The sequence below is a fragment of the Silurus meridionalis genome, chromosome 17 (assembly GCF_014805685.1).
Source record: "Silurus meridionalis isolate SWU-2019-XX chromosome 17, ASM1480568v1, whole genome shotgun sequence".
NCBI classification, from domain to species: Eukaryota; Metazoa; Chordata; class Actinopteri; order Siluriformes; family Siluridae; genus Silurus; species Silurus meridionalis.
The window spans coordinates 8853890-8878949 of record NC_060900.1 but is presented as its reverse complement, the minus strand read 5'-3'; the positions used below and the strand labels follow the sequence as shown (position 1 = coordinate 8878949).

General features: G+C 36.8%; 1 protein-coding gene across 10 annotated transcripts in view; it reads left to right on the top strand.

Annotated features, from left to right (window-relative positions):
- LOC124399932 (ERC protein 2) overlaps positions 1–24132 on the top strand; it is a 214991-nt gene extending 190859 nt beyond the window's left edge. For 9 of the 10 annotated variants that reach the window (XM_046871284.1, XM_046871283.1, XM_046871280.1 and 6 more), the window contains 2 exons: positions 219–356; positions 22387–24132. The gene's annotated coding sequence lies outside the window, so the exon portion shown is untranslated. Of the gene's footprint in view, positions 1–218; positions 357–544; positions 634–22386 lie in introns of all 10 variants that reach the window. The other variant, XM_046871276.1, reaches the window with a different exon arrangement.
- The last annotated feature ends 928 nt before the right edge of the window (positions 24133–25060 follow it).

Here is a 25060-nt window from a genome sequence, read left to right as displayed (position 1 = left end):
ACACCCTGTGAGTATTGAAAAAAAAAACCTCGTCATGTAGCCCTAACAAATGTGTACTGTAAAGTAGCTATTATTTAATCATCTTGAGTCATCGCGTTTGCATCATATGCACGTCAGTGAAACTGAATTTATACTTTTATTAATTTCTCAAATTAATCTTTCATTTTACAGTCCTAATCTTGTCTTTGTGGGCGTCTTGTGTGTTTTTATTTTTTCAGGAAGTCTAATGTCGAAGCTATAATAATCACTGCACTGTCTCATCCTTATCTCTGTGAGGAGGGCCTCATCTTTAACCCGAGCGGAAGGGGAAAGGGATGATGAGAAAGAAAATAAGGAGAAGAGGAGTGAATGATCAGGTACCATTGCAAATCATCAAGATGATTCTTTGGGTTTTTTTACTTGATTATTTTTCAACCAATGCAGTATTATTAGGCAGAATTATATTCACTCATTATAGTTTATTCCCCTTACATTGCATGTAATGTACAAGGAGTTTTTTTTGGTTACATTTCTCTCCTGATATGTACTTTCTTGAACCCTACAGTGTTGAGTTGGTAGCAGTCTTTTGCCATCATTTGCTCTGGAGTTTATTATTAATTGTTGCAAACGAATCCATCCAACGACAGTTAAATGGTCAGTGACTAATGAATGAATTTCTCTACATAGTATCATCTGTTAAACAACTTTTACCCACTAATAGTGCCTCTTCATATTACTTCTTTAACATGCCATCACTCAGACCCTAATGATCATTATGCTTCTGTATATTATGAGCAGCATGTCATGCTCAGAGTGAGGAATACTTATGTATTCCTGCTACTCCCCTGTCCTAATGATTTTTAGTGCTGTTGAAATCAGGGTTACTTTTAGTTTTTTTCCTTTTCAAGTTTCCTCTTGCTCATGAGCTCACCAGCAGCTGAGTAAATTCAAATGGTGTCAGTTCTCTCTCGCTCTCTCTCACTGTCTCTTTCTCTCTCTCTCTTTCTCTCTCACTTTTTCAGGGCACTGTTTTTGTTATGCTGCCGGGGCTTTTAGTCTCAGAACAGTTATTCCTGGCCACATATTCACAGATATAATGTTCTGACTAGCCACACTAGGTTAAAACACCAGCCATCCCTAATGTTAACTAAATACACTGTGAGTGAATTGAGCATAATTACCTAGAACAACATTTCAAATTGATTGCAATTAAGATGAGCGGAAAATGTGCATCAGCCCGACTGACAGTGAGAGCACACTTTGAAACGAGCGCACCGAAATACGTATGAATGCATGAGATTCATAAGAATGTATTTTTTTATTGTGTGAATGCATTCCATTGAAAACTATATGTTGATATGTTAAATGGAAAGCTTTTTTTACCCCCCACGCATCCACAAAATAGTACAAAGTGAAATAGCATGGCAGCAGATCTTTCATGACAATTCAGTATGAATTGGATTAGTGATAAAGCAGCTAAAAAATTTTCATTATGCAATAGTGGCTTTCTTTTTTTATCTGTAATGATAAATTCAATATTTACTGTTTGTGTCTTTAGAAATGTAGATAGTGGTTTTATTAATTGTAAGTAAATATACTGTGTAAAGGATGCGGCGCTCTCAACGCTGCGGCCCGGGTTCGATCCCCGGTCAGGGAACCAACCCCAGCCACTCTTAGTGCCGGTCCTAAGCCCAGATAAATGGGGAGGGTTGCATTAGGAAGCGCATCCAGCGTAAAAACATGTGCCAAATAGATAGATAGATAGATAGATAGATAGATAGATAGATAGATAGATAGATAGATAGATAGATAGATAGATAGATAGAAGGACGGACGGACGGACGGACGGACGGACGGACAGACAGACAGACAGACAGACAGACAGATAGATAGATAGATAGATAAAAAAACATTCATCAACTCAAGATATGTCAGCAGCGGTTACAATTATGCCAATAAACAGTCCATCATTACATCATCAGGTCATAACAGCTCTGACAATCTTAATTATAATTTCTGTCTAGTGTTTAAAAATTATTTATTACAATTTATTTTTACTTATGATAAAGTAGGATTTAAAAAAAAACTGATGTCATTATAAAGATAGAGCAAAAACCTATGCAAATTCAAATTTGATCATATAATCAGAAAACACTTTTGGTTGTTTGTACTGGTACAAGTTTTAAAACTTGAAAATACAATAAAACCAGAAATACAATTGAAAAACATAAATTAAATAATTCATATTGCTCTCAGGGACATAGACATAGCAACTAATTATTGTTGCTGTTTTCTGTATAAATGCTTTCAAATGCTGTGTGTTGCAATATGCATAACTATGAATGAACACTGCTGTTACTCCTGTACTTCCCTAGTACTATTTGTACCAAACCCGTGAGGTTGTGAGATCCGGCTTACACAAATTCTCCATCAGATCAAAACCTAGGGGAATTTGAAGGCCTTAGAAGACTTATAGTGTCCTTATAGTGTGATTTTCTCATGTAGGCATGAGTGTGTATGAGTGTGAGCATTCCATGTGTACATGCATGCATGTGTATTTGTCTGTGTGTGTGTGTGTGTGTGTGTGTGTGTGTGTGTGTGTGTGATGTATGTGCTCTGTTTAAATATAGGTTTAAGTTAGGTCATGAAGTGATTTGAGAGAGATATATTTTTCTGTACTCATGCATCACCTGCTTCAGACACACAGTAATCTAGCTACGTTTGTCCAGGGCCAGGGCAAAGGTTTAACAGGCCACACATTTTCCCCTCTGAGCATTTGTGCACTGTCATGTCTTTGAAGTAGTGCTGTGAGAATTCTTGCTGTGTGAGATAAAGTACTACTAAATGAAAGAGCAGAGATGCAACAACTATTATTACAGCTTCTTTGGCATTAACCTTTATGTGTTTCCCTCTTTCTGTCTATTTATCTTTACAAGCTAGGGGTCAATAAATGACACACAAAAAAAAAAACACACATTTTTTACATTTACTATAAATCATATTCATAACATATATTCATATATAGTTTACCTCTCTACTCTTCTAGTCCGAGTTGTTTGTTCTTTTATCACGTGACTCCCATATACGAGGGAGTCAACGATGTAAACATGACTGAGAACAGATACATTCCTGATCACCATCATCTTTTCTCTGCTTTTGTTCTATATGGTGGTTGCTCACCCTGGATACATTCATTAGGTAACACAATTTGTAATTATTTTCTATTAATATATTAATATGATATGAGGTGCAGTTACCAGCGTGACACTAAAACAGTGTACTAAAGTTTTTACTTAAGTACATGTCAGAGCCCAAACTTTTTTACTTTAACTTGAGTGAAAAAAGTATAGTCAGTACTTCATGACATGAGTAGCTGTAGTTCTACTTAAGTGAAGGATGTGTGTACTTTTGCCATCTCTGAACATGGGTATGGACAAATATGGATGCTTTATGTAAATGTATGTTCATTATTATTAAACCATACACAACCTAGCGCCTGAAGACAAAATATTTTGCAACAAAAAGCGAAATTTCTCATAGGAAATAATAGCAACTCAGCTAATTGGCACATAAGGTAAACAAATGTTTAATGATTAAAAATTATTGTATTTTTTTTTTTATATCTGAGAAAAGAAAGGATGTTTAAACAGAAATGCGTGCTCAATTTATCGTGCTTTAATTAAATAGTCCCGTTAAAATGAATTTGCATTTATGCATTATTATATATATATATATATATATATATATATATATATATATATATATATATATATATATATATATATAGGGTCACCTGGTCATACTGTAAGTACAGTATGTGATTTTCGAGCATTGCATTCCACATATAGTCCCAATTTGCTGTTATATTTCACTCCACTATTCTGGGAAAACGTTCCACTAGATTTTGTAGTGTGCATATTTGCGTTCATCAGCCATAAGGGTATTACGAAAGGCAGGTACTGATGTAGGTGAGGAAACCTGGGGTGCAGTCAGTGTTCCAATTCATCCCAAAGGTGTTCGGAAGGGATGAGATTAGAACTCTATAGCAGGCCACTCAAGATCTTCCTCTCCAAAGCATGTAAACCAGATCTTCAATGAGTTCACTTTGTGCACAGGGGCATCGCCATGCTGGAACAGGTTTGGGTTTCCAAGTTCTAGTGCAGGGGTGGCCAACCCGCGGCTCGCGAGCCGCATGCGGCTCTTTGGCCGGTTTCATGCGGCTCTTACGTTCATATCGATTTTTGTGTGTTTGATTTTTAATGTGCGTGTTCGCTTTGCTTACGTTCAATACGGTATTTTTAAGACTTAAATGAGCTTGCCCCTACTGGGAAACTTTGCGGTATATCAGACCTTGGCATGAGGCCAATCATAAATTACAGAGATGCACCGAGAATTTTCGGAAATACCTAAATCACCGAAACAACACGGCAGAAACACAATTGTAATGACGCAATAAAAAGCGCAGCACACGGTTATCTGGATAAGAGCAACATGTCTGCGGTGTGCGGAGAGCGATTTGCAAAATATGCAATGCTGAAATTTCAAGAGGGGGTGTATCTGCAAAGAGTTTCTCCAAGTCGGGTTTAATTTATCACCTGTAATCCAAACATCCAGATTGCCTGGATATGAGAAGAACGCGGCGCAGAAAAGTAGTCAATCCGAGCATGCGGACGTTTTTGAAAAGTCAGGACAGTTTTCCAGTGATGGTGCCGAGGCAAAAGGTATAACACAAAAAATTATGGATTTCATTGCCATTTGAATTGAATTTTCATTTCGGTGCATCCCTAAATTATTATCGTTGGTGTGGCCCTCTGACACAATTCAGGTTTCTCATGTGGCCCCTTGTAAAAATTAATTGCCACCCCTGCGGTATATTCATCTCACGCACATGCGCATTTGACAAAAATACCGTATTGAACTCAAGCGAAGTGAACACACATAAAAAAAAACCCACCAAGTCCTTGTTTTCTACCCTGAAACACGTGAAATCAAAGCATCTGTTCTGACTGACACCCATGTGAAAGAATTGCTTCGAGTGGCAACAGCGGAATACGAGGCAGATTTGAAGGGGATTGTTCAAGGCAAGGAATGCCAAAAGTCCCACTAAGTAACATGCATAGTAAAAGAAAAACGCTATTGTAAATTATTATATTTTTGTTTGTGGACTTGGTTAAACTAAGAGTTTGTGTGTGTGAGTCAGTGCACACAATGTTCTTTGTTGAAAATTACTGTCCTGTGGTCTTAGAACTGTAGCAGTCAATTTCTGTCATTATGTTGGTGTGTGACATTTACAATAAATCTGGCTGAGCAGAGGTGTGTGTGTGTGTGTGTGTGTGTGTGTGTGTTTGTGGGTGTGTGTAAGAGGAAGGGATGGGTGATGTTCATGTGTGCCCATGTGTATGATGTGGCTCTTTGCGGTAACACAGTCAAAAATGTGGCTCTCGGTCTCTGACTGGTTGGCCACCCCTGTTCTAGTGAATGCAAAACTTTATTATAGCACATCCGAAGATGTCCTGTACAATTGAGTGCCTCCAGATTTGTGGTAAGGTTATAGGTGCTTATAGCAGTGGATTTGGGGGTCAGCATGAGAAGCTTTTCTGTGTGATGGGACCAGACAGAATGGCTTTTGATTTTAAAACCTTAGGTACAATGAGATTTGAGTAGGTACTAACCACTATCTAACAGGGTCATTCATAAAAGCTGCCAGTTTGAAGATGCTCTGACAGTCAATTAAACATCACAGATTTACCCGTTTTCAGAGACACTCAGATCCTTCTGTTTGCCTATTTTTCATGTTTTTAACATATCAACCTGCTACCAACTATATATTTAAATCAGTTCTGCTCAATAAATTTTTATTTGCATAGCGATTTTAACAATTGATTTTACACAGATAATGCGGTAATAAAGAATAAAAAAGAACGTTCGACACAGGTGTCATTGTAACAAGATTTGTGTACTTTACATCTCAGTGGTTGCAATGTTATAGCTGATTGCTGTAGGTAATATATATTATTATATATGCAGTATATTGCATTTATACTAAAATGTTATTACTTTAATTAGTTATATTTAAGAAAGTGTATTTGCTAAAGATTTTCAAACAGATTTGTTATATGTGCTAAGTAAAGTAGCATGTATCCTCTCCTTTCTTTTTCCTCTCCTGAAAAAAATGTGCAGCCCATTAATGTTTAAGATGTCACATTTTTTTGTAAACTAAAAAGAAGTCATTGGCGCAAATGTTTCAACCATGAGCTCTTAGCGTCTTTTTTTTGCTTGTTTAACCACAATATGACTGCTTGAATTAAACATCTGATTTCTATGTTGACACTTGTCTGGACTTTGGAATTTGGTTACATCACTCTTTCTACATGCCTGCATATTTCATACGGATTTTGTTATCCGGTCATGCTAATTAATGCTAAGCACTAGCATAAATTGTATTCCACAGATGGCAAGAACAAGGTGGGGTGGTTAAGGGAGGGGTGTTGTTTTGGGGTTTGGGTCATGTTTTTATAGCTTGTAAGGGACTAAATAACCCCTCAAGGAGAGGAATATCCTATTGCCCAGTCCCTGAAAAAGATGTTTTTTTTAAGCTTGTATTTTAAAACAATAGTTAAAATGTCAATGCAGAGTTACATTTAGGAGATTAGGTATAACGTTAATTAGCAGCAATAATAATTATATTAATTAATCGTCCTTATAAAGATGGCAGGACAAATGTGTGTGTGTGTGTGTTTGTGTGTGTTCATGTCCATTGTACCAGTAGGTAGGCATAAAGATGCACACGGACACGAACCCACACACATTGTCTGGAAAAGCTGAAGAAAATTATGCCCTGCATGCAGACCTCTGTTTTCCATGACAATAGCATCTGCCACTTCACCTCAGACACACATTATGTTTAGATTGACTGTTTAGAAGACTTGAGAATGACAATACAAAAAGTGTGTATGTGCTGATGAAAGAAATAGAAAGGGAAAGACAAGAGAGAGAGAGAGAGAGAGAGAGAGAGAGAGAGAGAGAGAAAAGAACTGAAAGTAAGAGCCCCTTCACCTCAAAGTTCACATAAATAATCTCTGTTTTCCCGCTAATAGTTTTAATATGGAGCACTTTGTAGGTTCTTCTCTTCTGTGTGACAGTTTGCTTACTTTAAAAACAACCACCTTCCCATTCTCTCCTCACTGCCTCTCCCTCTCTTCTTCCCTCTCTCTCTTCTCTTCTCTTTCTCTCTCGTTTTTTTCACTTGTCCACTTTGCACAAAGTGTAAAAGTTTGTGCCAATGTGGCAGATGAATATTCAGCTGCGACGCATTACTCCAGCGTGAGTGTTTTGTGCGCGTCTGATCCTCTGATCCATTTCATTAGTGAATTGCTTTAGACTGTAAATAAGAACCTGTACTTACTGACTCTTCAATTCAGGCCCTCCGTAGATAATGATTAGTTAATGCTGTTTGGCACGGTACACTTCAGCTGTCTGAGCATGACTTTCCAGCTAGCTCGCCACAGTCATTTTCTCACAGGTGTTGAGCTGTCTGTCTGTCTCTCCCTATCTCTCTCTCTCTCTCTGTCTCTCTCTCTGTCCCTCTCTCACTCCGTGCGGGTGTGTATGTGTGTGTGTTTTGAACACATGTCTGGCTCCAGGTGTATAGGAATGAGCAGTAATTATACCTGTGAAACTCTATCCATGTACAAGCTGAAAGTTAGAAAAGTAATAGAAAGGAAAAAGAGCACTAAAACATACCGAGGCACAACTGATGTTAATTTACTGTGGTCAACTGAACTATGCTAAACACGCCAGCAAGTTCTTGAAGACAGGCTATTGCTGGAGGCGGGACATAAATGTAGGAGGAAGCTATTAATTGAGCTCTAATTCCCAGGAAGGCTTCTTATTGGCCAGGACGTCGTGAAGGGGCTCTTTTGCGGGGTCTCAAACAGGATGTGACTTCTTGCTCTTTGATTGTATGGTTTTACGTTCTGTTTTCATTCGAGACTGTAGACTCCTCAGCCAGAGCCACCTTGGCTGTAAATTTAATCGCTGACAGCAACATAGAAATATTTCCAGAACTTTCAAACTCGAGAAGATTTACAAGCAGATACTGAACTCTGTCTTCTTTATATCTGTGCATAGCCCACATCCTAGGCCATATGGACCTTTTCAAATGCAGACTGCTACATTCCTTGTGAAAACAACTAAATCACAAAGAAGAATTCCCAGAAATTTGTCATGAATTTAGGTCTTTAATGTAATGCGGAGCATAGCATAGTTTTTGATAGCTATGCTCTTTGGGGCTATTATCTATCTCACAGAAGACAAGTGCAAAAAGACTTCATTAGATTATGCTGCTAAATCCACCTCTTCATTCTAAGAGAGCTTAATGCATTACTCTACTGGAACCAGACAAGAATTTGTCTCATAGTAATGCTGGATTTGGTTCAGCTGACAAGCCATTTTATTATAAAGTCATTTAAATTAGAATTTAGTAGGTTGTGTTTTAGTCTTTTTATGTACATTGTGCATCTAAAGATTTTAGTGCATCTAAAAATTACTTAAAATCTATAAGCAGCCCAGAAGTTTAGTAAGAAGGACAAGGTGTCTCTGTGAGTGGAGCAGTATTGCATATTGCGAGCCCTTGAAAGCAGGAACTAGCGCAACAATCTGGATACAATCATGAAAGTAAGACAGATGATTGGCATGTCCAGGATGAATGACATGGTTTCATGGAAAGCAGGAAGAAAGAAAGAGGGGGGGGAAGAAATGGTAGGGTGTTTGTGTTTTGCATGCTTGATCCTTGTCACCTGCACACTTTTGAGAACTGAGGTGGGATTTGTAAGACTGTAAAAGCATAGGATATGTTCATTCAAACACATTCTGTCCGGGTCCTTGTCTGTTTTTTTTTTACTGCAGGGACTTTTCAAAAGGGAGCCATTGCACAACGAGTGTTGTTATAAGACAGAGCAAGTATGACTGTCCCATCTGTCACATAATGATGATCATTACTGTGTGAGCAAAGCTTAACGGAAATGCGGTCTCAGTTAGTCATGGGCTGCTTAAGTCATTTCTCACAGTCTAGTCGAACGTATTCATTGTCTGTTCATGACACCATGGACACTATGCAAGCACATGGGAACGGATTAGCACTCTCCTTAGCTCTGTTTATAGAATTTCCCCACTTCCTACGAAAAAATGAGATGATTCAGGTTTGTCCTTTTACCCCAAACTCTGGTGGAACTTTGGTCATCATTTTAATTAGAATATGTACTAAGATGGCAGTCAAACTTTCAACAGCCTTAAACCCAATAGCCTTAACATGCACATGCACACACACAAACACTCACACACACACACACACACACACACACACACACACACACACACACCAAACTAGCTCTTTTATTTTTTATGCTTAAAGAGAACACCTTCTCTCTTAACTCGGCTCTCTATGTTTTGCCTCAAGAGCAGATTGGGATCTTAAGGATCAGATTTATTTTCTTAACTGGTTCAAATGATTTGGTTCTAAATAGATTTGAAATGAAATATAAATATCCCAATCACTGAGCATTCTCTCTTACACACACACACTTACACAATATATACACACTGTATGCACCTTATTAAGAACACCATAGTAATACACTTAAATTAACTTGTTGCACAGATTTTGCATGATGGATGAAGTACTCCTTTGACCTTCAGATCCATGTTAGCATGATTGCTGCACATGTGTCAGCTGTTCATTCATGCTGCAAATAATCTATTTTACTATATCCCAATGATGCTCTACTCGTTTATGGCCATTGATTGCTTTGCTGGGGCTGCACTTGGTCTGCCAGTTAATAAACCCCTTTATTATAGTTGGGATTCTGGTGTGATAACGTGATTACTGCAACCCTTTCCCAGCACATATCAACATAGTGTTAAACAACTGTTGTTGTTTTTTTTTTGCTTAGGCAATGGAATCCATTTAGTGAATCCTCAGTTCCAAGAAAGCATCCATTCTGTTCTCTTTCATGTCTCTGTACTTTAAGTGCTCCAAAGAGTTAGCTTTGGAACTGCTCTTGAAACGTCCACTTGTGCTTTAGAAAACATGGGTATAAATAATGTCTATGATCAAGCTGAAGTCGCAGCTTTTATGGTGAGATGCTCTTAAGTAAGACAGAGTAGAACCGCATTTATGTTATTTAGAATGAAACTAGACAGAAGCATTAGATCTTAGCCCATAAATAAAGACAAATATGGAAGAAATTATTAGAGCCAGCACAACAGAGCAGCAATTGTTTTTTTACTTCTTGTTCAAAAGGACAATATTTTATCCATTTCTGACCAACAATGTGCCTGAACGAGTCAGTTTATTTCCACAGTTGACCAAAGCACACAAATTCCAGCACCAAAAATTCTGCTGGTCTACAGTACTAAAATCCAGTTATTCATTCATGAATTCATTCATTCATTCATTCATTTGTTCATTCAGTCATGTTTAAAAGAAGTGATCAATACAATCTAAATAACCAAATAAAACCGACTTATGACAAACTAAATTAAGGATTCATTGCTCATAATAATTAAATGAACACTTTTCTTTTTCTATATTTAAACAACATGCTCAATATAAATAAAAGAAAGCAATAAAACAATTTGTGTTATTTTGTGCATATTTTTTACGAAATGGAACCCTTAAAAAACCATGAATTATTGGGGATAAATAATTATCAATGTTTACTGTAGACTGCAAGATGCCAAATAAGAATTCTAGCAAGATGCAAAATCTTTTACAAACTAACAAAACAAATAATAAGTACAAAGGAAAATCATGTCTCATTTGGATTGCCATAAGGATAATCACACCTCTCATCTTTCTTAGAGATCCATGTGTACCTCACCTGCTCACCTTTATAGAACAGCTGCTGTAATCATGAAGGCTGTTCGGTGCTCATCACAGGAATGAAATCTACAGGCACATATGGATAATCCTTTCAACAACCTGTTTGCCTTCATTACTCTCTACATGTATAATGTAATTATTTAGAATCGCCCTAATGGGTACCATCTAGGACAAGATTTGTTCTCTTTTTATTGTTGGTTCCTCTCAAGGTTCATTTTTCTTGCGGTCTTCTAAGGTTTTCTGCATTTACTAGGTTATTAAGAAATAAATCTATACACAGTTGCTAATGCATTCAACTTTAGTTAGTGGTTAAATAGTAAAATAAATAAAAAAACGTTTTAAATCATTTACTTTTAGTACTTTCATACTAATTGTTTGTAAATTGTTATTATAATATTACTATAGTTACTCAATGGTTAGGTTCTAAAGCTGGTAAAACAAAAATAAATACTGGTATAAAAGAGGGATATTAGATATATTTTTTTACTCCCACATAGGTGAGAGGAATGTAAACCCCTTTTTTCTGGCCCTTATGAGACAGGAGCCAATCCAGCTAGGAGCCTGACTGGATCTTAATTCAGCCTGACTTATGGGGGTCCTGATGCTTTTCAGACAGCCGCTTACCTTATCTGAGAATCCGGGTGCCCTCAGTTTCTCTTTCCTATTTCTCTTTCTCTTTGATGGTGCTGTGATAGATTTCATCAGATCTTATGTCACTTATCTCATACCCATAAGAAATGCTTTAAAGCTGGGTCAAATGTATTTTGACACCTGGCCAGGTGACCCAAATGAAATCCATGTTTTTGTTTTGCTGCATTAATTTCGTTTTTGTTTTATTGATGCAGATGGATTGAATTGTATTTGCTTTAGCGTGATTATTAATGGACATTGCCAAAAAGTCGCTCTATAGAAATACATAGATTTAGGGTATAAATTGATTGAAACCAAACTCAAAAAAGAAACTCAATTCTCATCTATAAGATTTTTCACAATTCCCTTCTATAACAGTGTATAACAATAAATGATAGTATAACCAAGAAATTATTTATAGTATAACCATGAAGTTTACTTTATTAACAACAAAATGGATATTTATTCATTTTTATTTATATTTTTGTAGAGAATTAATAACAGATTAAAAGGCAGTAGTGTCAAAAATTACAGGAATCCTAATTTAGGGTTACACATTATGTCAGGAATACATGCATAAGCACATACACACACATTGAGAAAGAGAGAGAGAGAGAGAGAGAGAGAGAGAGAGAGAGAGAGAGAGCCAAAGGCAGCACAAGAGACCATGAGGCTTTTGTAACCCAAATAACATCCCACTTGGCTTGTATTACAGTTGCTGAAACCTACACTTTAGGGCCTGCATGAACATCCTGCTCTTTTTATGAACATACTTTCTCACTTACCCTAAGCAACATCAGTGAGAAATAAGTGTTCAAATAACATCACTTGCCAAAAATGCCCCAACACCACCCGCTCCAGAATCACCAACCGCGCGCCAACCCCCACCCTTCCCTCACACAACCCCTGGCACCTCTGCATAGTGTGTAGGAGCAAACATGTCAAAACATACTACAAAATACTTAGTAGTGTACCATTCCAATTTCACCTCAGTAGTTATTAATTGACCTGAGCCAGCAGAGTTGAGAGGCCCACCACCATCTACCATCACACCATAAACAAAAAAGGGCAGGAAGAATTAGTGAGAGTAAGAATGCGTCTATCTCATTCAATCGTTTTAATTAATCCAATTTGGATGACAGATGAGATGTCACTGTGGTCCATTCATTTGCTTTTGGGAACAGAACTGACTAGAGTATTTTAATATATTGCTCTTTATTCTACATCCTTTCTTATGTTTTGGGATCTGCTAGTTAAATGTATCTGTCTTTATTTATTTAATATGCAGATCTTATTCAATTATAAACTCCCCCTGGTGGTGACTTTTGTGAGAGGTTGTGTGAGCCCAGAATTTTTTTGCCTTGATTTTGCTTTGCATGGTCAAATAACAGAGTTATTACTTAGGGTGTACACACTTTTGATGCCACTTATTTATATAATACTTGCATATAATAACTTTTATTATTTTAGTAAAAAAAAATTTGAGTACTGACTTCTATTACATAAATACTTTCTTATTTACTTACTTACTGTAGATATTCATTATTTTATTCATATCGTCAATCTTTTATTTTGTTTTTTCTTTTGGCTTTACACTCCTTCCAGCCTGGTTAAGCATACTACTTCACACTTTCCTCAACTCAGTCTATGGTCTGTAATGTGTATCACAAAAGTGTTCTGCTCCAGACAGTACAGTCAAAAACACACAAGGGCCCTCAGCGTTTCTGATCACACTGTAGTCCTGTATTTATTCTTGGTCACTGAGTATTTGCTCAGATGAAGGAAATTATGTAATTAGACTGTGCACACAGACACACACTCTCCCTCTCTCTCTCTCTCTCTCTCTCTCTCTCTCTCTCTCTCTCTCTCTCTCTCTTTTTCTTGCAGTTTAAATTCATGCAATGGTTTCAATTTGGATACGGCTCAGTACCTTCATCATCCTATGCCCATTAACTGTCATTGTAAAATCCATTTTACTACGTTCTTTAGATGAGACGCTTTTACTTTGTTTCTGCTTTTGTTTTGTTTGGAGTTTAAGCTGTCAAACAAAGAAAATATTTTAGGCTGACATTTAAAGACTTCATCTGGAGTCTGGGTCTGGGAAGGAGGGGGGGGGCGGTTCATGGGAGATCCATAGGTGGAGGTTTAGAGGTTTAAGTAGAGTATGGAATGGTGGAGAGAGGCCAAGCAGGCATTTGGCCCCTTAATGCCAGCAGGCAGAGAGAAAGATTGGGGGAGAAAGAGAGAGAGAGAGAGAGATGCAAGCAGGTATTGTTTACATAAAGCGCAAGTGAAAGCAGCTGGAGGGCTAATTAGCTTGATTCTCCATTACATGCCGAGAGGGCCAATAACTGAAAAATGGAGTTTTGTTTGGGTCTGAGCGGCAGCCCCCACCTGGAGGAAGTTGTAAAAGGCAAAGGAAAAGAGGGGAATGAAGGAGAAAAAAAGATGAAATGAGGTTAAGTAACAAAGAATCTATAAAGCAATTGTTTAGGAGGACATGACATGTGGTAGGTTAATTTCAACACTTTTTTTGTCTTTAATATAATGCCATGGACATTAGTTTCTGTTTGTGCCTTTGTATAAATGTCAAAATGAAAGCTTGTGTGCTTGAGTGCCATTTTTGCATCTGCTTGTATATTCTAGTACCTGAATAAATATTTGAGTGTGGAAACATTAGCCAGTCAACTAAATTGTCCCTTGTTTTAATGTGTACCATGAAGGACTCTGTGTGTAAAAGGAAATACTGAAGCTTACTGAACTATATGTATTTAAAGAATATTTAAAATGGGAACTGCAAGCCTTGCAGTTCTAAAGTTTGGCATTGCAGTAGTTCATGGCTCCTTCAGAAAGCTATGCTCTTTTAACAAGCATTTTGAGCCAACATTCAAGGACAGACACACACATCACCTCTCACCTCATTTGCCTGTCAGGAAATATCCCGCACTTCCAGGCCTCCACTCAGCATCAGTCACTATGGCAACGCGGAAAACTGATCTTTGCCAATATTTCTGGGAGCCTGCTCTTTCTTGGACAGTCTGACCGTGTGTAGTGAGAGGGCAAATCTCTTTTGCTTCCTCTGTGGATAGGACAGGCTGCGAGCAGGTAACTGGAGTCAGCTGTCAGTCACCTTTTTTAGGGCAGACATGAGAACTCATTCCTTAGTGGCTTATTTTTCCTCCCTTCAGGTGGTGGAGAAAGGAAAAATTCTGGACTGGTAATTGAGTTTAGCAATTTTTAGTGGGAAACATGTACAAGGGGGAGTGTACGCTTGGAGCTTTTATGCTTGTTTAAAATCTGTTTGGAAATGTTTAGTTTATATCAATGCAATAGAATTTGCTTTGATTACACAAACTACAAAATTTCTCTTTAAATATTGATGATTATGCTTCTAATAACGTTTAAAGGCTTAATCAGCTTAATGGTGGCAGATTATACACAGAGTACAAAACTTATACACATCTCAAATCTGTTTTAATATCAAAAAAATTCCTAGTTTCAAGTTTGCCACTTATGGCTTTAGGAGTAGATCGTTCTCCCCTACCAAAACCCCTTTTTACAATCATTGTTTTTTTAAAGCAGTAGGAAAGCATTAGTTGAGTGGATATCAGATATTGATGGTACTGATAATTGTGTGCGTAAGGAGCATACTTGTTTTTTTGCAAATCAGGTTTTTAGCTTTTGTAAAACATTCTGCCAGTGTTGTTACTAAATGTTGTTTAGAATCACCTACTTTTACAGGACGAGGCAATTCGACTGGCGTTCAAAACAGTTTACAAACATTTCTCATAGCTTTTTAGCACCCATGTGAGTGTATGTTGTTTACCCCTCAGACAAAAATCTCTGTCACAGAGACACGTGTAATTTCATAAATGATTATAGACAATAAGATTCTGAGGTGTATAAAAGACACATTAGAGGCTTAGGCACATTAGAGGCTATCAAAGTACATATCTGAGTATATACTGTAGGTAGAGAGATACTGTATAATGCAATGTTCAAAATAATTCACACTGTCCACAATCATGGGGTACAACTGCAACAATGGCTACAAATATGAAATCCTTGGCCATGATAGATAGATAGGACCAGAATAAAGCTTAATGGGTATAAGACATGCAGGCAGACTTTCTGCACTACACTGACACTCCAGAGCTTGATTGGTTATTCACACCAAGGTTCTGAGCTAAGAAGTCTGTGTACTTTGCTTTTTAACTGATCTCTGAAAGTATAGATCAGCTGGATAAGTAATTGAGAAGTTGAAGAGGTTATTGTGGCAAATCAAAACAGACCCTGTCACGTAGATGCACTACATTCTCACAGAAAGTTCATAAATATATCACATGCAAATGAAACAAGGTTACATTTATTGTACTAGCAAAGAAAAAAGGAAAAAAGCTTTGATTAAATTGTCTGGTTAAGTCAGCCCACATGGCCCCAAACACCACCAGGCACCACTGCCACAGATGTGCATGCCACAGAGTAAAGCACGCACAGGAATACCATGGCACTGTGGCTTGAATCATGAGAATGATAAAAATGCAGGATCGCTAATAACGTAATGATGAGCATACTGATGCAGTTAAAAATCAATATAGCTAAACTAATGAACTTTGCAGCATCACATCAATAAAAAGAATCATGCAAATAGATATTTATTTGTTTTCTACAGCTGAACAAAGTTGTACATGTCCTTGAATTAATGAACTAAACACAGTGGGGATGCTGTTATAGGAAGAATCGGTTGTGTGATGAGGCCCAATGTGAAATAGGGTTACTGTTATCATTCCTACGTCTGTTATTTTGCAATAGCGCTAATGTGCTTTTATCCAGAATGAATCTGCTAATAATGATAATCTTTCATTGTTTAGTGAATGACACGTTATGCTTTTTGACTATTTGAATGTCCTTAACACTTTAATGTAGTCTTCATACCCTTCAACCCTAACCCTATAAAAAATTAGTTCTTCTCTATCTTTTGAAGATTCTTCCTTAGAAAAAAGCTTCCAAAATGTTACAAATAATCATGTTGTGTTTTAAAAATTGTTCTGTGCTATATAAATACAGTACATACCATACAAATGTCATAATATAGATATTATTATTAGTGTATTGATATTAGTATATGATAAACCCAGATCATATAACACAAAGGGTGTGGAAAAGACTTTAATTAATGCTTTATGGTATATGATTTACAGAACGTTTTTAAAAAATGTAATATTAGGCATTATTTATTGTATTTTCTGCTGGTAGCCCAAACGGAAACCCAGTCATCATGACAAATTTGGTTCAAATGTTTTTTACTATGTAAAAGGGCTGAGAAAGGAAGGAGGAGATGTTACACAGGCTACAATGAGACACAAAAATAGCAGGGGAAAAGATCTGGAATGGAGTGGAGGTGTGCTATGCTTTACTTTGGCTAGACGAGCAAGGCAAATTGGAAAGGAAGGAGGAGGGAAAAGGAGGAAACCAGTCTCTGCACAGGTGTTAGTGAGGAGGCAATGCAGTCTGTTATTAACACCTTGAAACCTGGCAAACGTAGTATGCACTAATTAGCCAGCAGACCAAGAGGAAACTTCTCTCTCCCAGACAAAACACTGCCACAACAACACTTTACTACTTTATATCACTATATATCGTAATATCAGGCATCATTTATATTATCGATTGCTTATGGTTTGTTGAAATCGAGCAGTTTGCTCAGATAGAAGGCAAAGTCACAGCTTAAGGATACATTGTGAATGTCTCATTCTTTCTGCTTCTTAATAGGATCTTGTCTATAACACTGTGTGAAGTCTGTGCAAATTACCGCTCACAGCCTGTTACTCTTAGTCAGCCTTTTCTTTGATGTTCCAACCTGGAATTGGAAATGGAAAATGACCCCAAGTAACTTAGCTAGCAACAGGCATGGCTGCTTCATTATAAAGCTGATCTTTGCTGCTGGCACACAAATTTAACCCTTTTAGATAAACAAAAGCATTCTTTTCATTTCTCCTGCAGATTTTTTCTTGTTATGATCATTGGAAATATTAGTGCTAAGATCTTTGTATATATCTGAAGGCTTAAATAGGCTTTTGCAGAGATATTTTCAAGACGTTTTCAAGGTTACAAAGTAAGTTCTTCCAGCACAGATGATGGTATGCACTTTAATGTTATGTTAACTTTCACTTAATTCTTTGGTTTCTTTCTCTGAATACTATTAACCATAAACATATTTACTATGAATATGGGCAATACAACATATTTTTTCAATCTAAAACAATGTACTTCCAAAAACAGTATCATTGACACCAATACCAGTATTTGTGCCAAATTTTATAATATTTTATAATATACAATTAACTGCACTTCTCTCCTGTTACATTTATTTAAAAACATTATTATTAAAAACAAACTTTAACAAAATGTAACATCATTCAAACTGTCCCATAATGTTTCTACATTCTTACCCTTTTATAGGTTATGTGAAGGAACATACTCCTCACGGAGTATGGACTCCGCAGGACTCTCCTGCTTTTGAAAAAGAATCTCTCAGAAAGTACAGATGATGCCAAATATTAAACTAGTTTTCAAATCTATTATTGTAGTATATTATTGCAAATGAAACAGTTTGTCAAGGGTTCAGTGGTTTTTGAAATCATTTACAGCTACCAGCTAATTACAGCTGCTAACCATGGAACTTGTTTTAATAATGAAACAGTCCAATGTTGTATTCCATAAACCTAACAGCCCTCAAGCTCTAAATTTAATTTCCGATACTAAAAGTATAGTTTAGATTAAAGCTATATGGTAAAGTCATTAGATCTGTAAATTTGCAAGATTGAATAATGTCATTGTTGAGAGTAATATTTACTTACAGATGCCTTGCACGTGATTGGTGTTGCATATTTTACATTGAAATTGACATCGAAATTTCAGACATTTCTGGCCTTTGAGCAACGTAATATTCCAATGATCCATACTTTCTGCGTGCATGGTGTACCATCATTAACTGATTTGATAGCAAACATGGATTCAACTTTACTGATCTTCTAAACTGTAGATCACAATATAGATATGAAAAATAAGCAGTGGTGAGTCACTATTGATTTTTTGAGTTTGTATAAATCAAACCATGATGAAAAGAAAATCACAACTTTTATACACACATGTCAGAAAGAAACCATGGTTACATGCATAACAACCAAACACTGACTCATGTATGCAGTTCGCACACATATCCTGGCACATACAAGTTCATGTGCCCCTCACCCCATGTCAGCTACCTAAAGCTAGGGCTAGTTCAGGTCTCGTTTGCTTAGGTGCTGACAGGACCTCAAATGGACCAGATCCATCAGATGTGTCCAAGTCAAGGCCTTTTTCCATTATGACGAGACCTCAGACTTATTTGTTGATTCTTGGGCCCCAAAATCATTAATTTAGACTGTCTGGGCAGGCAGGCAGAGTAACCGAGAAACCTGAGAAAAAAAGCCTCCACTACAATTCCCCTTTCCTCGCTTTGCTTTTTTCTCCACCAGTTGCATAATAAATGATGGCACCTCCATTTAATTACTTTGTGTTTGTTTATTTATTTATGTGTAATGGATGATTCTAGATGGACTAGGTTGTGACCAATCGCAGAGCCAATCATGGAATGTGAAATGGACCTCCACAGGCACTTTTCTTTTTCTCAGTTCTGTGTGTCCCACCACTGAAGCTGGAAACGAAGAGAAGGAGGGAGAAAACAAAAAAGAATAAACAGAGGGATTTGTTTATTTCATTTCTTCTCTTTGTCATGTAAAGGAATCTGATGGGTTTTGAAAGGCCATTGAGGACGGCTGGTTATTTTGAAAATGGTTTGCAGAGTCACAGGGGCGCCTCGACACAACCCGGCATATATCATATACTTTTTTTTCATAAAACACCACCAGAATGAGTGGAGAGGAGGGGGTGTTGAAATGAGAAGAAGCAAAAGAGGAAGAACAGCTCTGCTCTGCAACTGTTTTCCTAAAGAACAACAGACATTCTATTTTGTGATAGTAGTAATACAGTGATACTTGCATTAACGTTCTGAAACTCAAAACAAATCACCATGTGGCTGTTATAGATATGTCATAGAAAACTTAAGTATATGCTTTTTTCACATTCAATAAGAGGCTATTCTAATCAATACTGTTTCTCAAGACTGATGGGTAACACAAATGAGTCCACATATATTACTGCAGTCCAATCAAAAGCTACAAATAAGTTTATGAGTAGAAATGACTTACAGATCATGCTTGAGAGGTAGCCTTAATAGCATAAAGGTGTTACTTCATTCACAATATGACTGTTTCCAAAGTCCCACTTAGCTCTGCACATGCATATGTTCAGCTACTGAACACAAAAATATTTTTAGACAGATGAACACTTGCATAGCGTAACATGTTATATGCTGACTGACTAAAGACAACTATGTGGCAAAACTAACATGATTTTAAAAGCTATTCAATGTTGGAAATGTTCCTGAAATCGAAATGAGTTTTTTTAGAGCTTTTTGTGACTGTCCCTTGCTGTCAAAAAAAGGAATCCAATACTATCTGGAAAAATGTTTGTTAATTATAACTTATAGCAAATAGCTAAAAAATGTTTGTTGACTTATAGCTATGGAAACCTTTACGATCATCCAATTAAATGCTCCATAGAACCCCAAGGTCTCACCTTTAATGATGAGTTTCACACTACAGCAGTAACTAATTAGCAGTAAACATGTTATTTGTTTTTGGGGCTTTCAACCATTGCTTTGTTGAAGGAAAAACATCGTTTATTCATTGCATACAGGGTTTTGATTATATAGGAAGGATTTTTCATGGGAGCTTTGTCAAATTGAGTGTTTCAGAAAAATTTCAAAAATTTCATTACATCTTCATCCACCATCAGAGCTCTCATTAATCTTTTTACCTTTTGGGCTATTTTACGTAGCAACTACGAAGTCTAAGGATATATTTCATTGGGTGTGGGCTATATCACTTGCTAAAGGCTGCTGAATAAATCAGTCAAACATGAAGCCAACACAATGATCAAAATAACATCACTCTTCCTGTTTTAAAAGGAAATACAAAAGCAAGGTACAAAATAAAATTATGGTGACAATCCTGGGTTAGTGAAAAGTAATTAAAGTACATTTGTGGTCTAATTTATGGTAGCGCAATTTTTTTTACCCATAATATTGACAGACAGACAGACAGACAGACAGACAGACAGACAGACAGACAGACAGACAGACAGACAGACAGATAGATAGATAGATAGATAGATAGATAGATAGATAGATAGATAGATAGATAGTAATTATAAACAAAGACTTAAATCAATATCCTATATTCCATATTAGTCTCCATATATTGCACCTTACACACATCTTGATGTGTATATATATATATATATATATATATATATATATATATATATATATATATATATATATATATATATATATATATATATACACATCAAGATATATATATATATATATATATATATATGTATGTATGTATGTATGAGAGAGAAAGAGAGAGAGAGAGAGAGAGAGAGAGACGGACGGACAGACAGACAGACAGACAGACAGACAGACAGACAGAAATATGGGATATGGAATATTGATTGCGGTCTTTGTTTATATTTTGTTTTGTTATCAGAATTTTTTTCCCAGCTTGGCTCCCCAGCAAAAATTAAAAGAGCAGACACAATGTTAGCTTGTATGCCCTTCAACAGAAATCCCTGTATCCATAATCATGATGATAAATTGTAACGAGTCTAAATAAGATACCTTCAGGGTTAAAAAGACATGCTGCTATATTTCAGGAACAATTTTAAAGGCTTTTTAGGTGTAAGTACTGCTTGACCCTATTGTTGAAGTGGAATAATCTAAAGGCTTTTTAAGCAATGACTTTGATGTCAGTGTCAATAAAAAAGCTTCAAAAGAGACCATGTAGAAAGAGGAAAAATGAGGAGGGGTGAGTGTAGTCAATGGAAAAAAGACATAAATGAGGACACGTTAAGGACATAGAAAGCACAATTTATATTAAAATAAAAGAGGGAAAAGACAGCCTAGTGGAGCATGCTTGTCGGAATTTTGCTTCCCGCTGAGACCCCTACTTAATTTCACATTCACGGCTGGAGATACAACACCCGCTCGCACGCACTTTACCTTTTTTCGGTTCTATTTAATTAGCCCAGACCTGGCACAGGTGCTGCAGTGGCAAGAGGTCAGTATAGGCCACTGACCTGACTCAGCGCACCAATACGCTAACAGAGTGTTTTGGGGTCACCCTTTCTATCTAAAGCAAACATTTGGACAGCACATGGGCTGTGATCTACTCTCCTGCCTCGACATGTCACCTTGCAGCGTAGCTTTTATGGCTGCTACTGAGCATGCTTCCTCCCTTTTTCTAGCCCAGAGCAGGGCTGCAGAGACTGTGCATTGCCCTTGTGCTAATGAGAGAGCAGCCTGAGGGGTGGAGGATGGGGGAACAAGGAGCTGTTACGGGTGTTGTGAGAATTGTAAAGGTAGAGGGAGTGGGTGTGGATGTAGGTGTATTTGGAATGCTGGAAAAAAAAAAAACCTCAGGATCCCAGGGTCTGGTTGTGGTAAAACAAAATCTGTTGCTTTTTTTCCATGTTTGGAAGTCGGGCGATAAACATTTCCTGCTTGAGGTTGTTAGAGTGTTCGCAAAAGTGTGTGCATGTGTGTATGCTCATGTGTGTGCATATGTGTGTGAACAAGTTGACTGTCAAAGAACATAGTTTCAGTCATTCATAAGCGCTGCTTATAATTTATCTGTCGAGTTTGTATCATTTTCTTGCTTTTGCTTCTCTCTAAACTCTCTAATTTCTTACTTTTTTTCTCTCTCGCTCTCTTACTCTCTATCAAGATTTCCAGCTCTCCGTTAAGAAGGAAGTGGGCAGAAATCTAATCGTTGACAGCTGCTGCTCTTCTCATCAGATGCTCCTCTTCTGCCTACATTTCTGAAGTTCCTCGTCACCATTTGTACCATAATTGGCCCCTATCACCACCAGCAACACAATTTACTCCATACGCACTCCTTAAACACCCCACGTACATTATGACCCAACCACAAAAATGTTGCCTCCTTCATATGAATCTTCATCTGTAACCCTTCCACCCTTCCATCATTAGTTATTCCTTTATTTTTATCAGTGTTGTGTATATTAATATGTATAACAAACAAAATGTAATCACGGTTGTTTACATTCAAAATGGTTTTGCTGTTCTTTATGTCTATCTTATAGGATTTTGATATGAAAATCTTCTGGTTATGTTATTATATTTTTGTTTATATGTATTTTCTTCACATATTTTGTTTCTTTATAAAATTCTTTACAGTATTCCATTGAAGCACTTGTTGATAGTATCCAAGATTCCCACCGCTATTTTCTTTAATGTCTCTGTAACAACACAGTGGTGATTCATCTGGTGATGTAACAAAAAAAGGGTCAACAAAATTTTATGGGTCAAATGTTCTCTCATTCTGCTTCGCCCATACCAGGATAGAGTGTTGAATGTTGAGAAAAATATCCTTCTTTGACTTCAACAGGCTACAAAAAGCATTCTGACCCATTTGTAGTAACACATATATCACATATTTTGAGTTCACCGGTATGTGTTTTGCTTTGACAGTTATATGTTGTGTGTTTTTCAGGAACGTGTCAAAGGAAATAGTACTAAAACTGCTTCTTAATGAGGGTAAAGGCTTACTAAATCACTGGTCAGACCCTTAAACTTTGACCTCTGGCTGTAATGTCTTTAACAGTTACTACCTGAAGCCAAAACTAGTGAAGAAGGAAGGAAATTGTAAATAGGGTGTTTAATTTTTACACAAAACGTGCCAATAGTAACTTAGTATGATTGATTCTACAGATTCGTAATTATCCCGGAGGCCTCGCTAGCTAAAAAGGTATGCGTATGATTATATATGCATTGTATGATTTGTTTAACACTGTGTTCAATTGAAGGTTGCATTCAGTGTGTATTCAGGGTTCATGGGAATTGTGGAGTATTGTTTTTTCCTTGCAAAGACATCTAGCAATAGCAAAGCTGACCACACTATCACCAGTGGCGAAGCTAAAGAGGAGACCTGGCCCACCCAAAAAAAGGCCCACTTAAAATTAGGGGTTTAAACTGTGGTCTTGTTAAAATTCTTCACAAAACCCAGATCTAGCTTGCTTGGAGCTTCCGCTTTAAGAAGCTGCAGTGAGTGACGTAGGCTAGTTCAATAAGGGTTTTACTTTCTCTAAAACAGACCACCTTGTGCCTTTTTTGCCCCTGAGACTCGTACAATGTAATGAGATGATATAATGTGTGAAATGTATTAAAATTTGTCTTAACACTGGAATGCACTGTCAGACTTAAAAGTCAAAATAGTCAGAACAGTGATTCAATAAGTAATGCATGATACAATGTTGAAACGAAGTCACATTTAACCGATGTAAAATACATTTAGCAAACATCATGGCTGTGTCTGTGATTATTTTTATTTCATCACAGAAATTACAGTAGCCTGGTTTAGTTTTATCAGTTGGTGTAGCTTGTGCTGTATTGTGTGTGTGTTGTGTATAAATGAAATGGTTTAATAAAAATGTGATGAAGTAGTGCACAATCCTGGATGTTTCGTCTGTTTAAATCCTCACTCAAAAAAAATTATTTTAAAAATCATCGTAATTCATTAAAGCCCGCAGATTAATCTTAAAATTTATTTAAAGATTAATATGACAGACCACAATAATGCTTTTTCTAACAGATAAAGCTAAATCTTAGATAAAATAAAGTAGAACTCTGACCTTAAACAATCTGTATGTCGTTTAATGCTACATTTTGGTCTTACTTCATTGATGAGATACCTCAGGTTAATTAACAAAGCCCATAGGAAATGTTATGTTTTAATAAATAAAAAATAAATTAAAAAAACAGTTCAAATTGATAGGCCTACAAAACTTAGCAAATACGGTATTTGGTAGCAAACTTTGTCGTCTCTGTCTGCTTATGTAACTTATGTGACATTTCACAGGCTAAGTCTGTTCTTTTTTTGTCAAATTTCCTTTTGTAGGTTATTATACAAACCTATACAAATATAAACCTGTGAAAAATCTGTGAAAATGTATTAAAAATTGTACACGTCAGTTTTCTAATGCTGCTCAAAAAGCATGTGCCTGGCAACACTTTTTTACCACCAACATGCACATGCTAATTTTGATCTGGCTTGGGAGGCAGACATAATAATATGTAATACTGGTCTCTGCTAATTTTCAAATGTTTAGTACAGGGAATGGAATAGCCACAGCCACACATTCCGTTTGGTTCCACTTATTTGTGTGATTTTTTGTTTAAATGTATATGTACGAATGGGAGAAGTACATTTTCCATGGTCCCACATGCACACAGCTTAAATTTTAGACAGGTTTAGACATGTACAGCAGTTTTGTATACAACACACAAGGTTTTTCACACAGAATGTGGCCTAATTATGCCTTAAAACAGTCACAAACAAGTTGGTACATCTGTACTTCAGTCTGTAAAATCTGTGAACA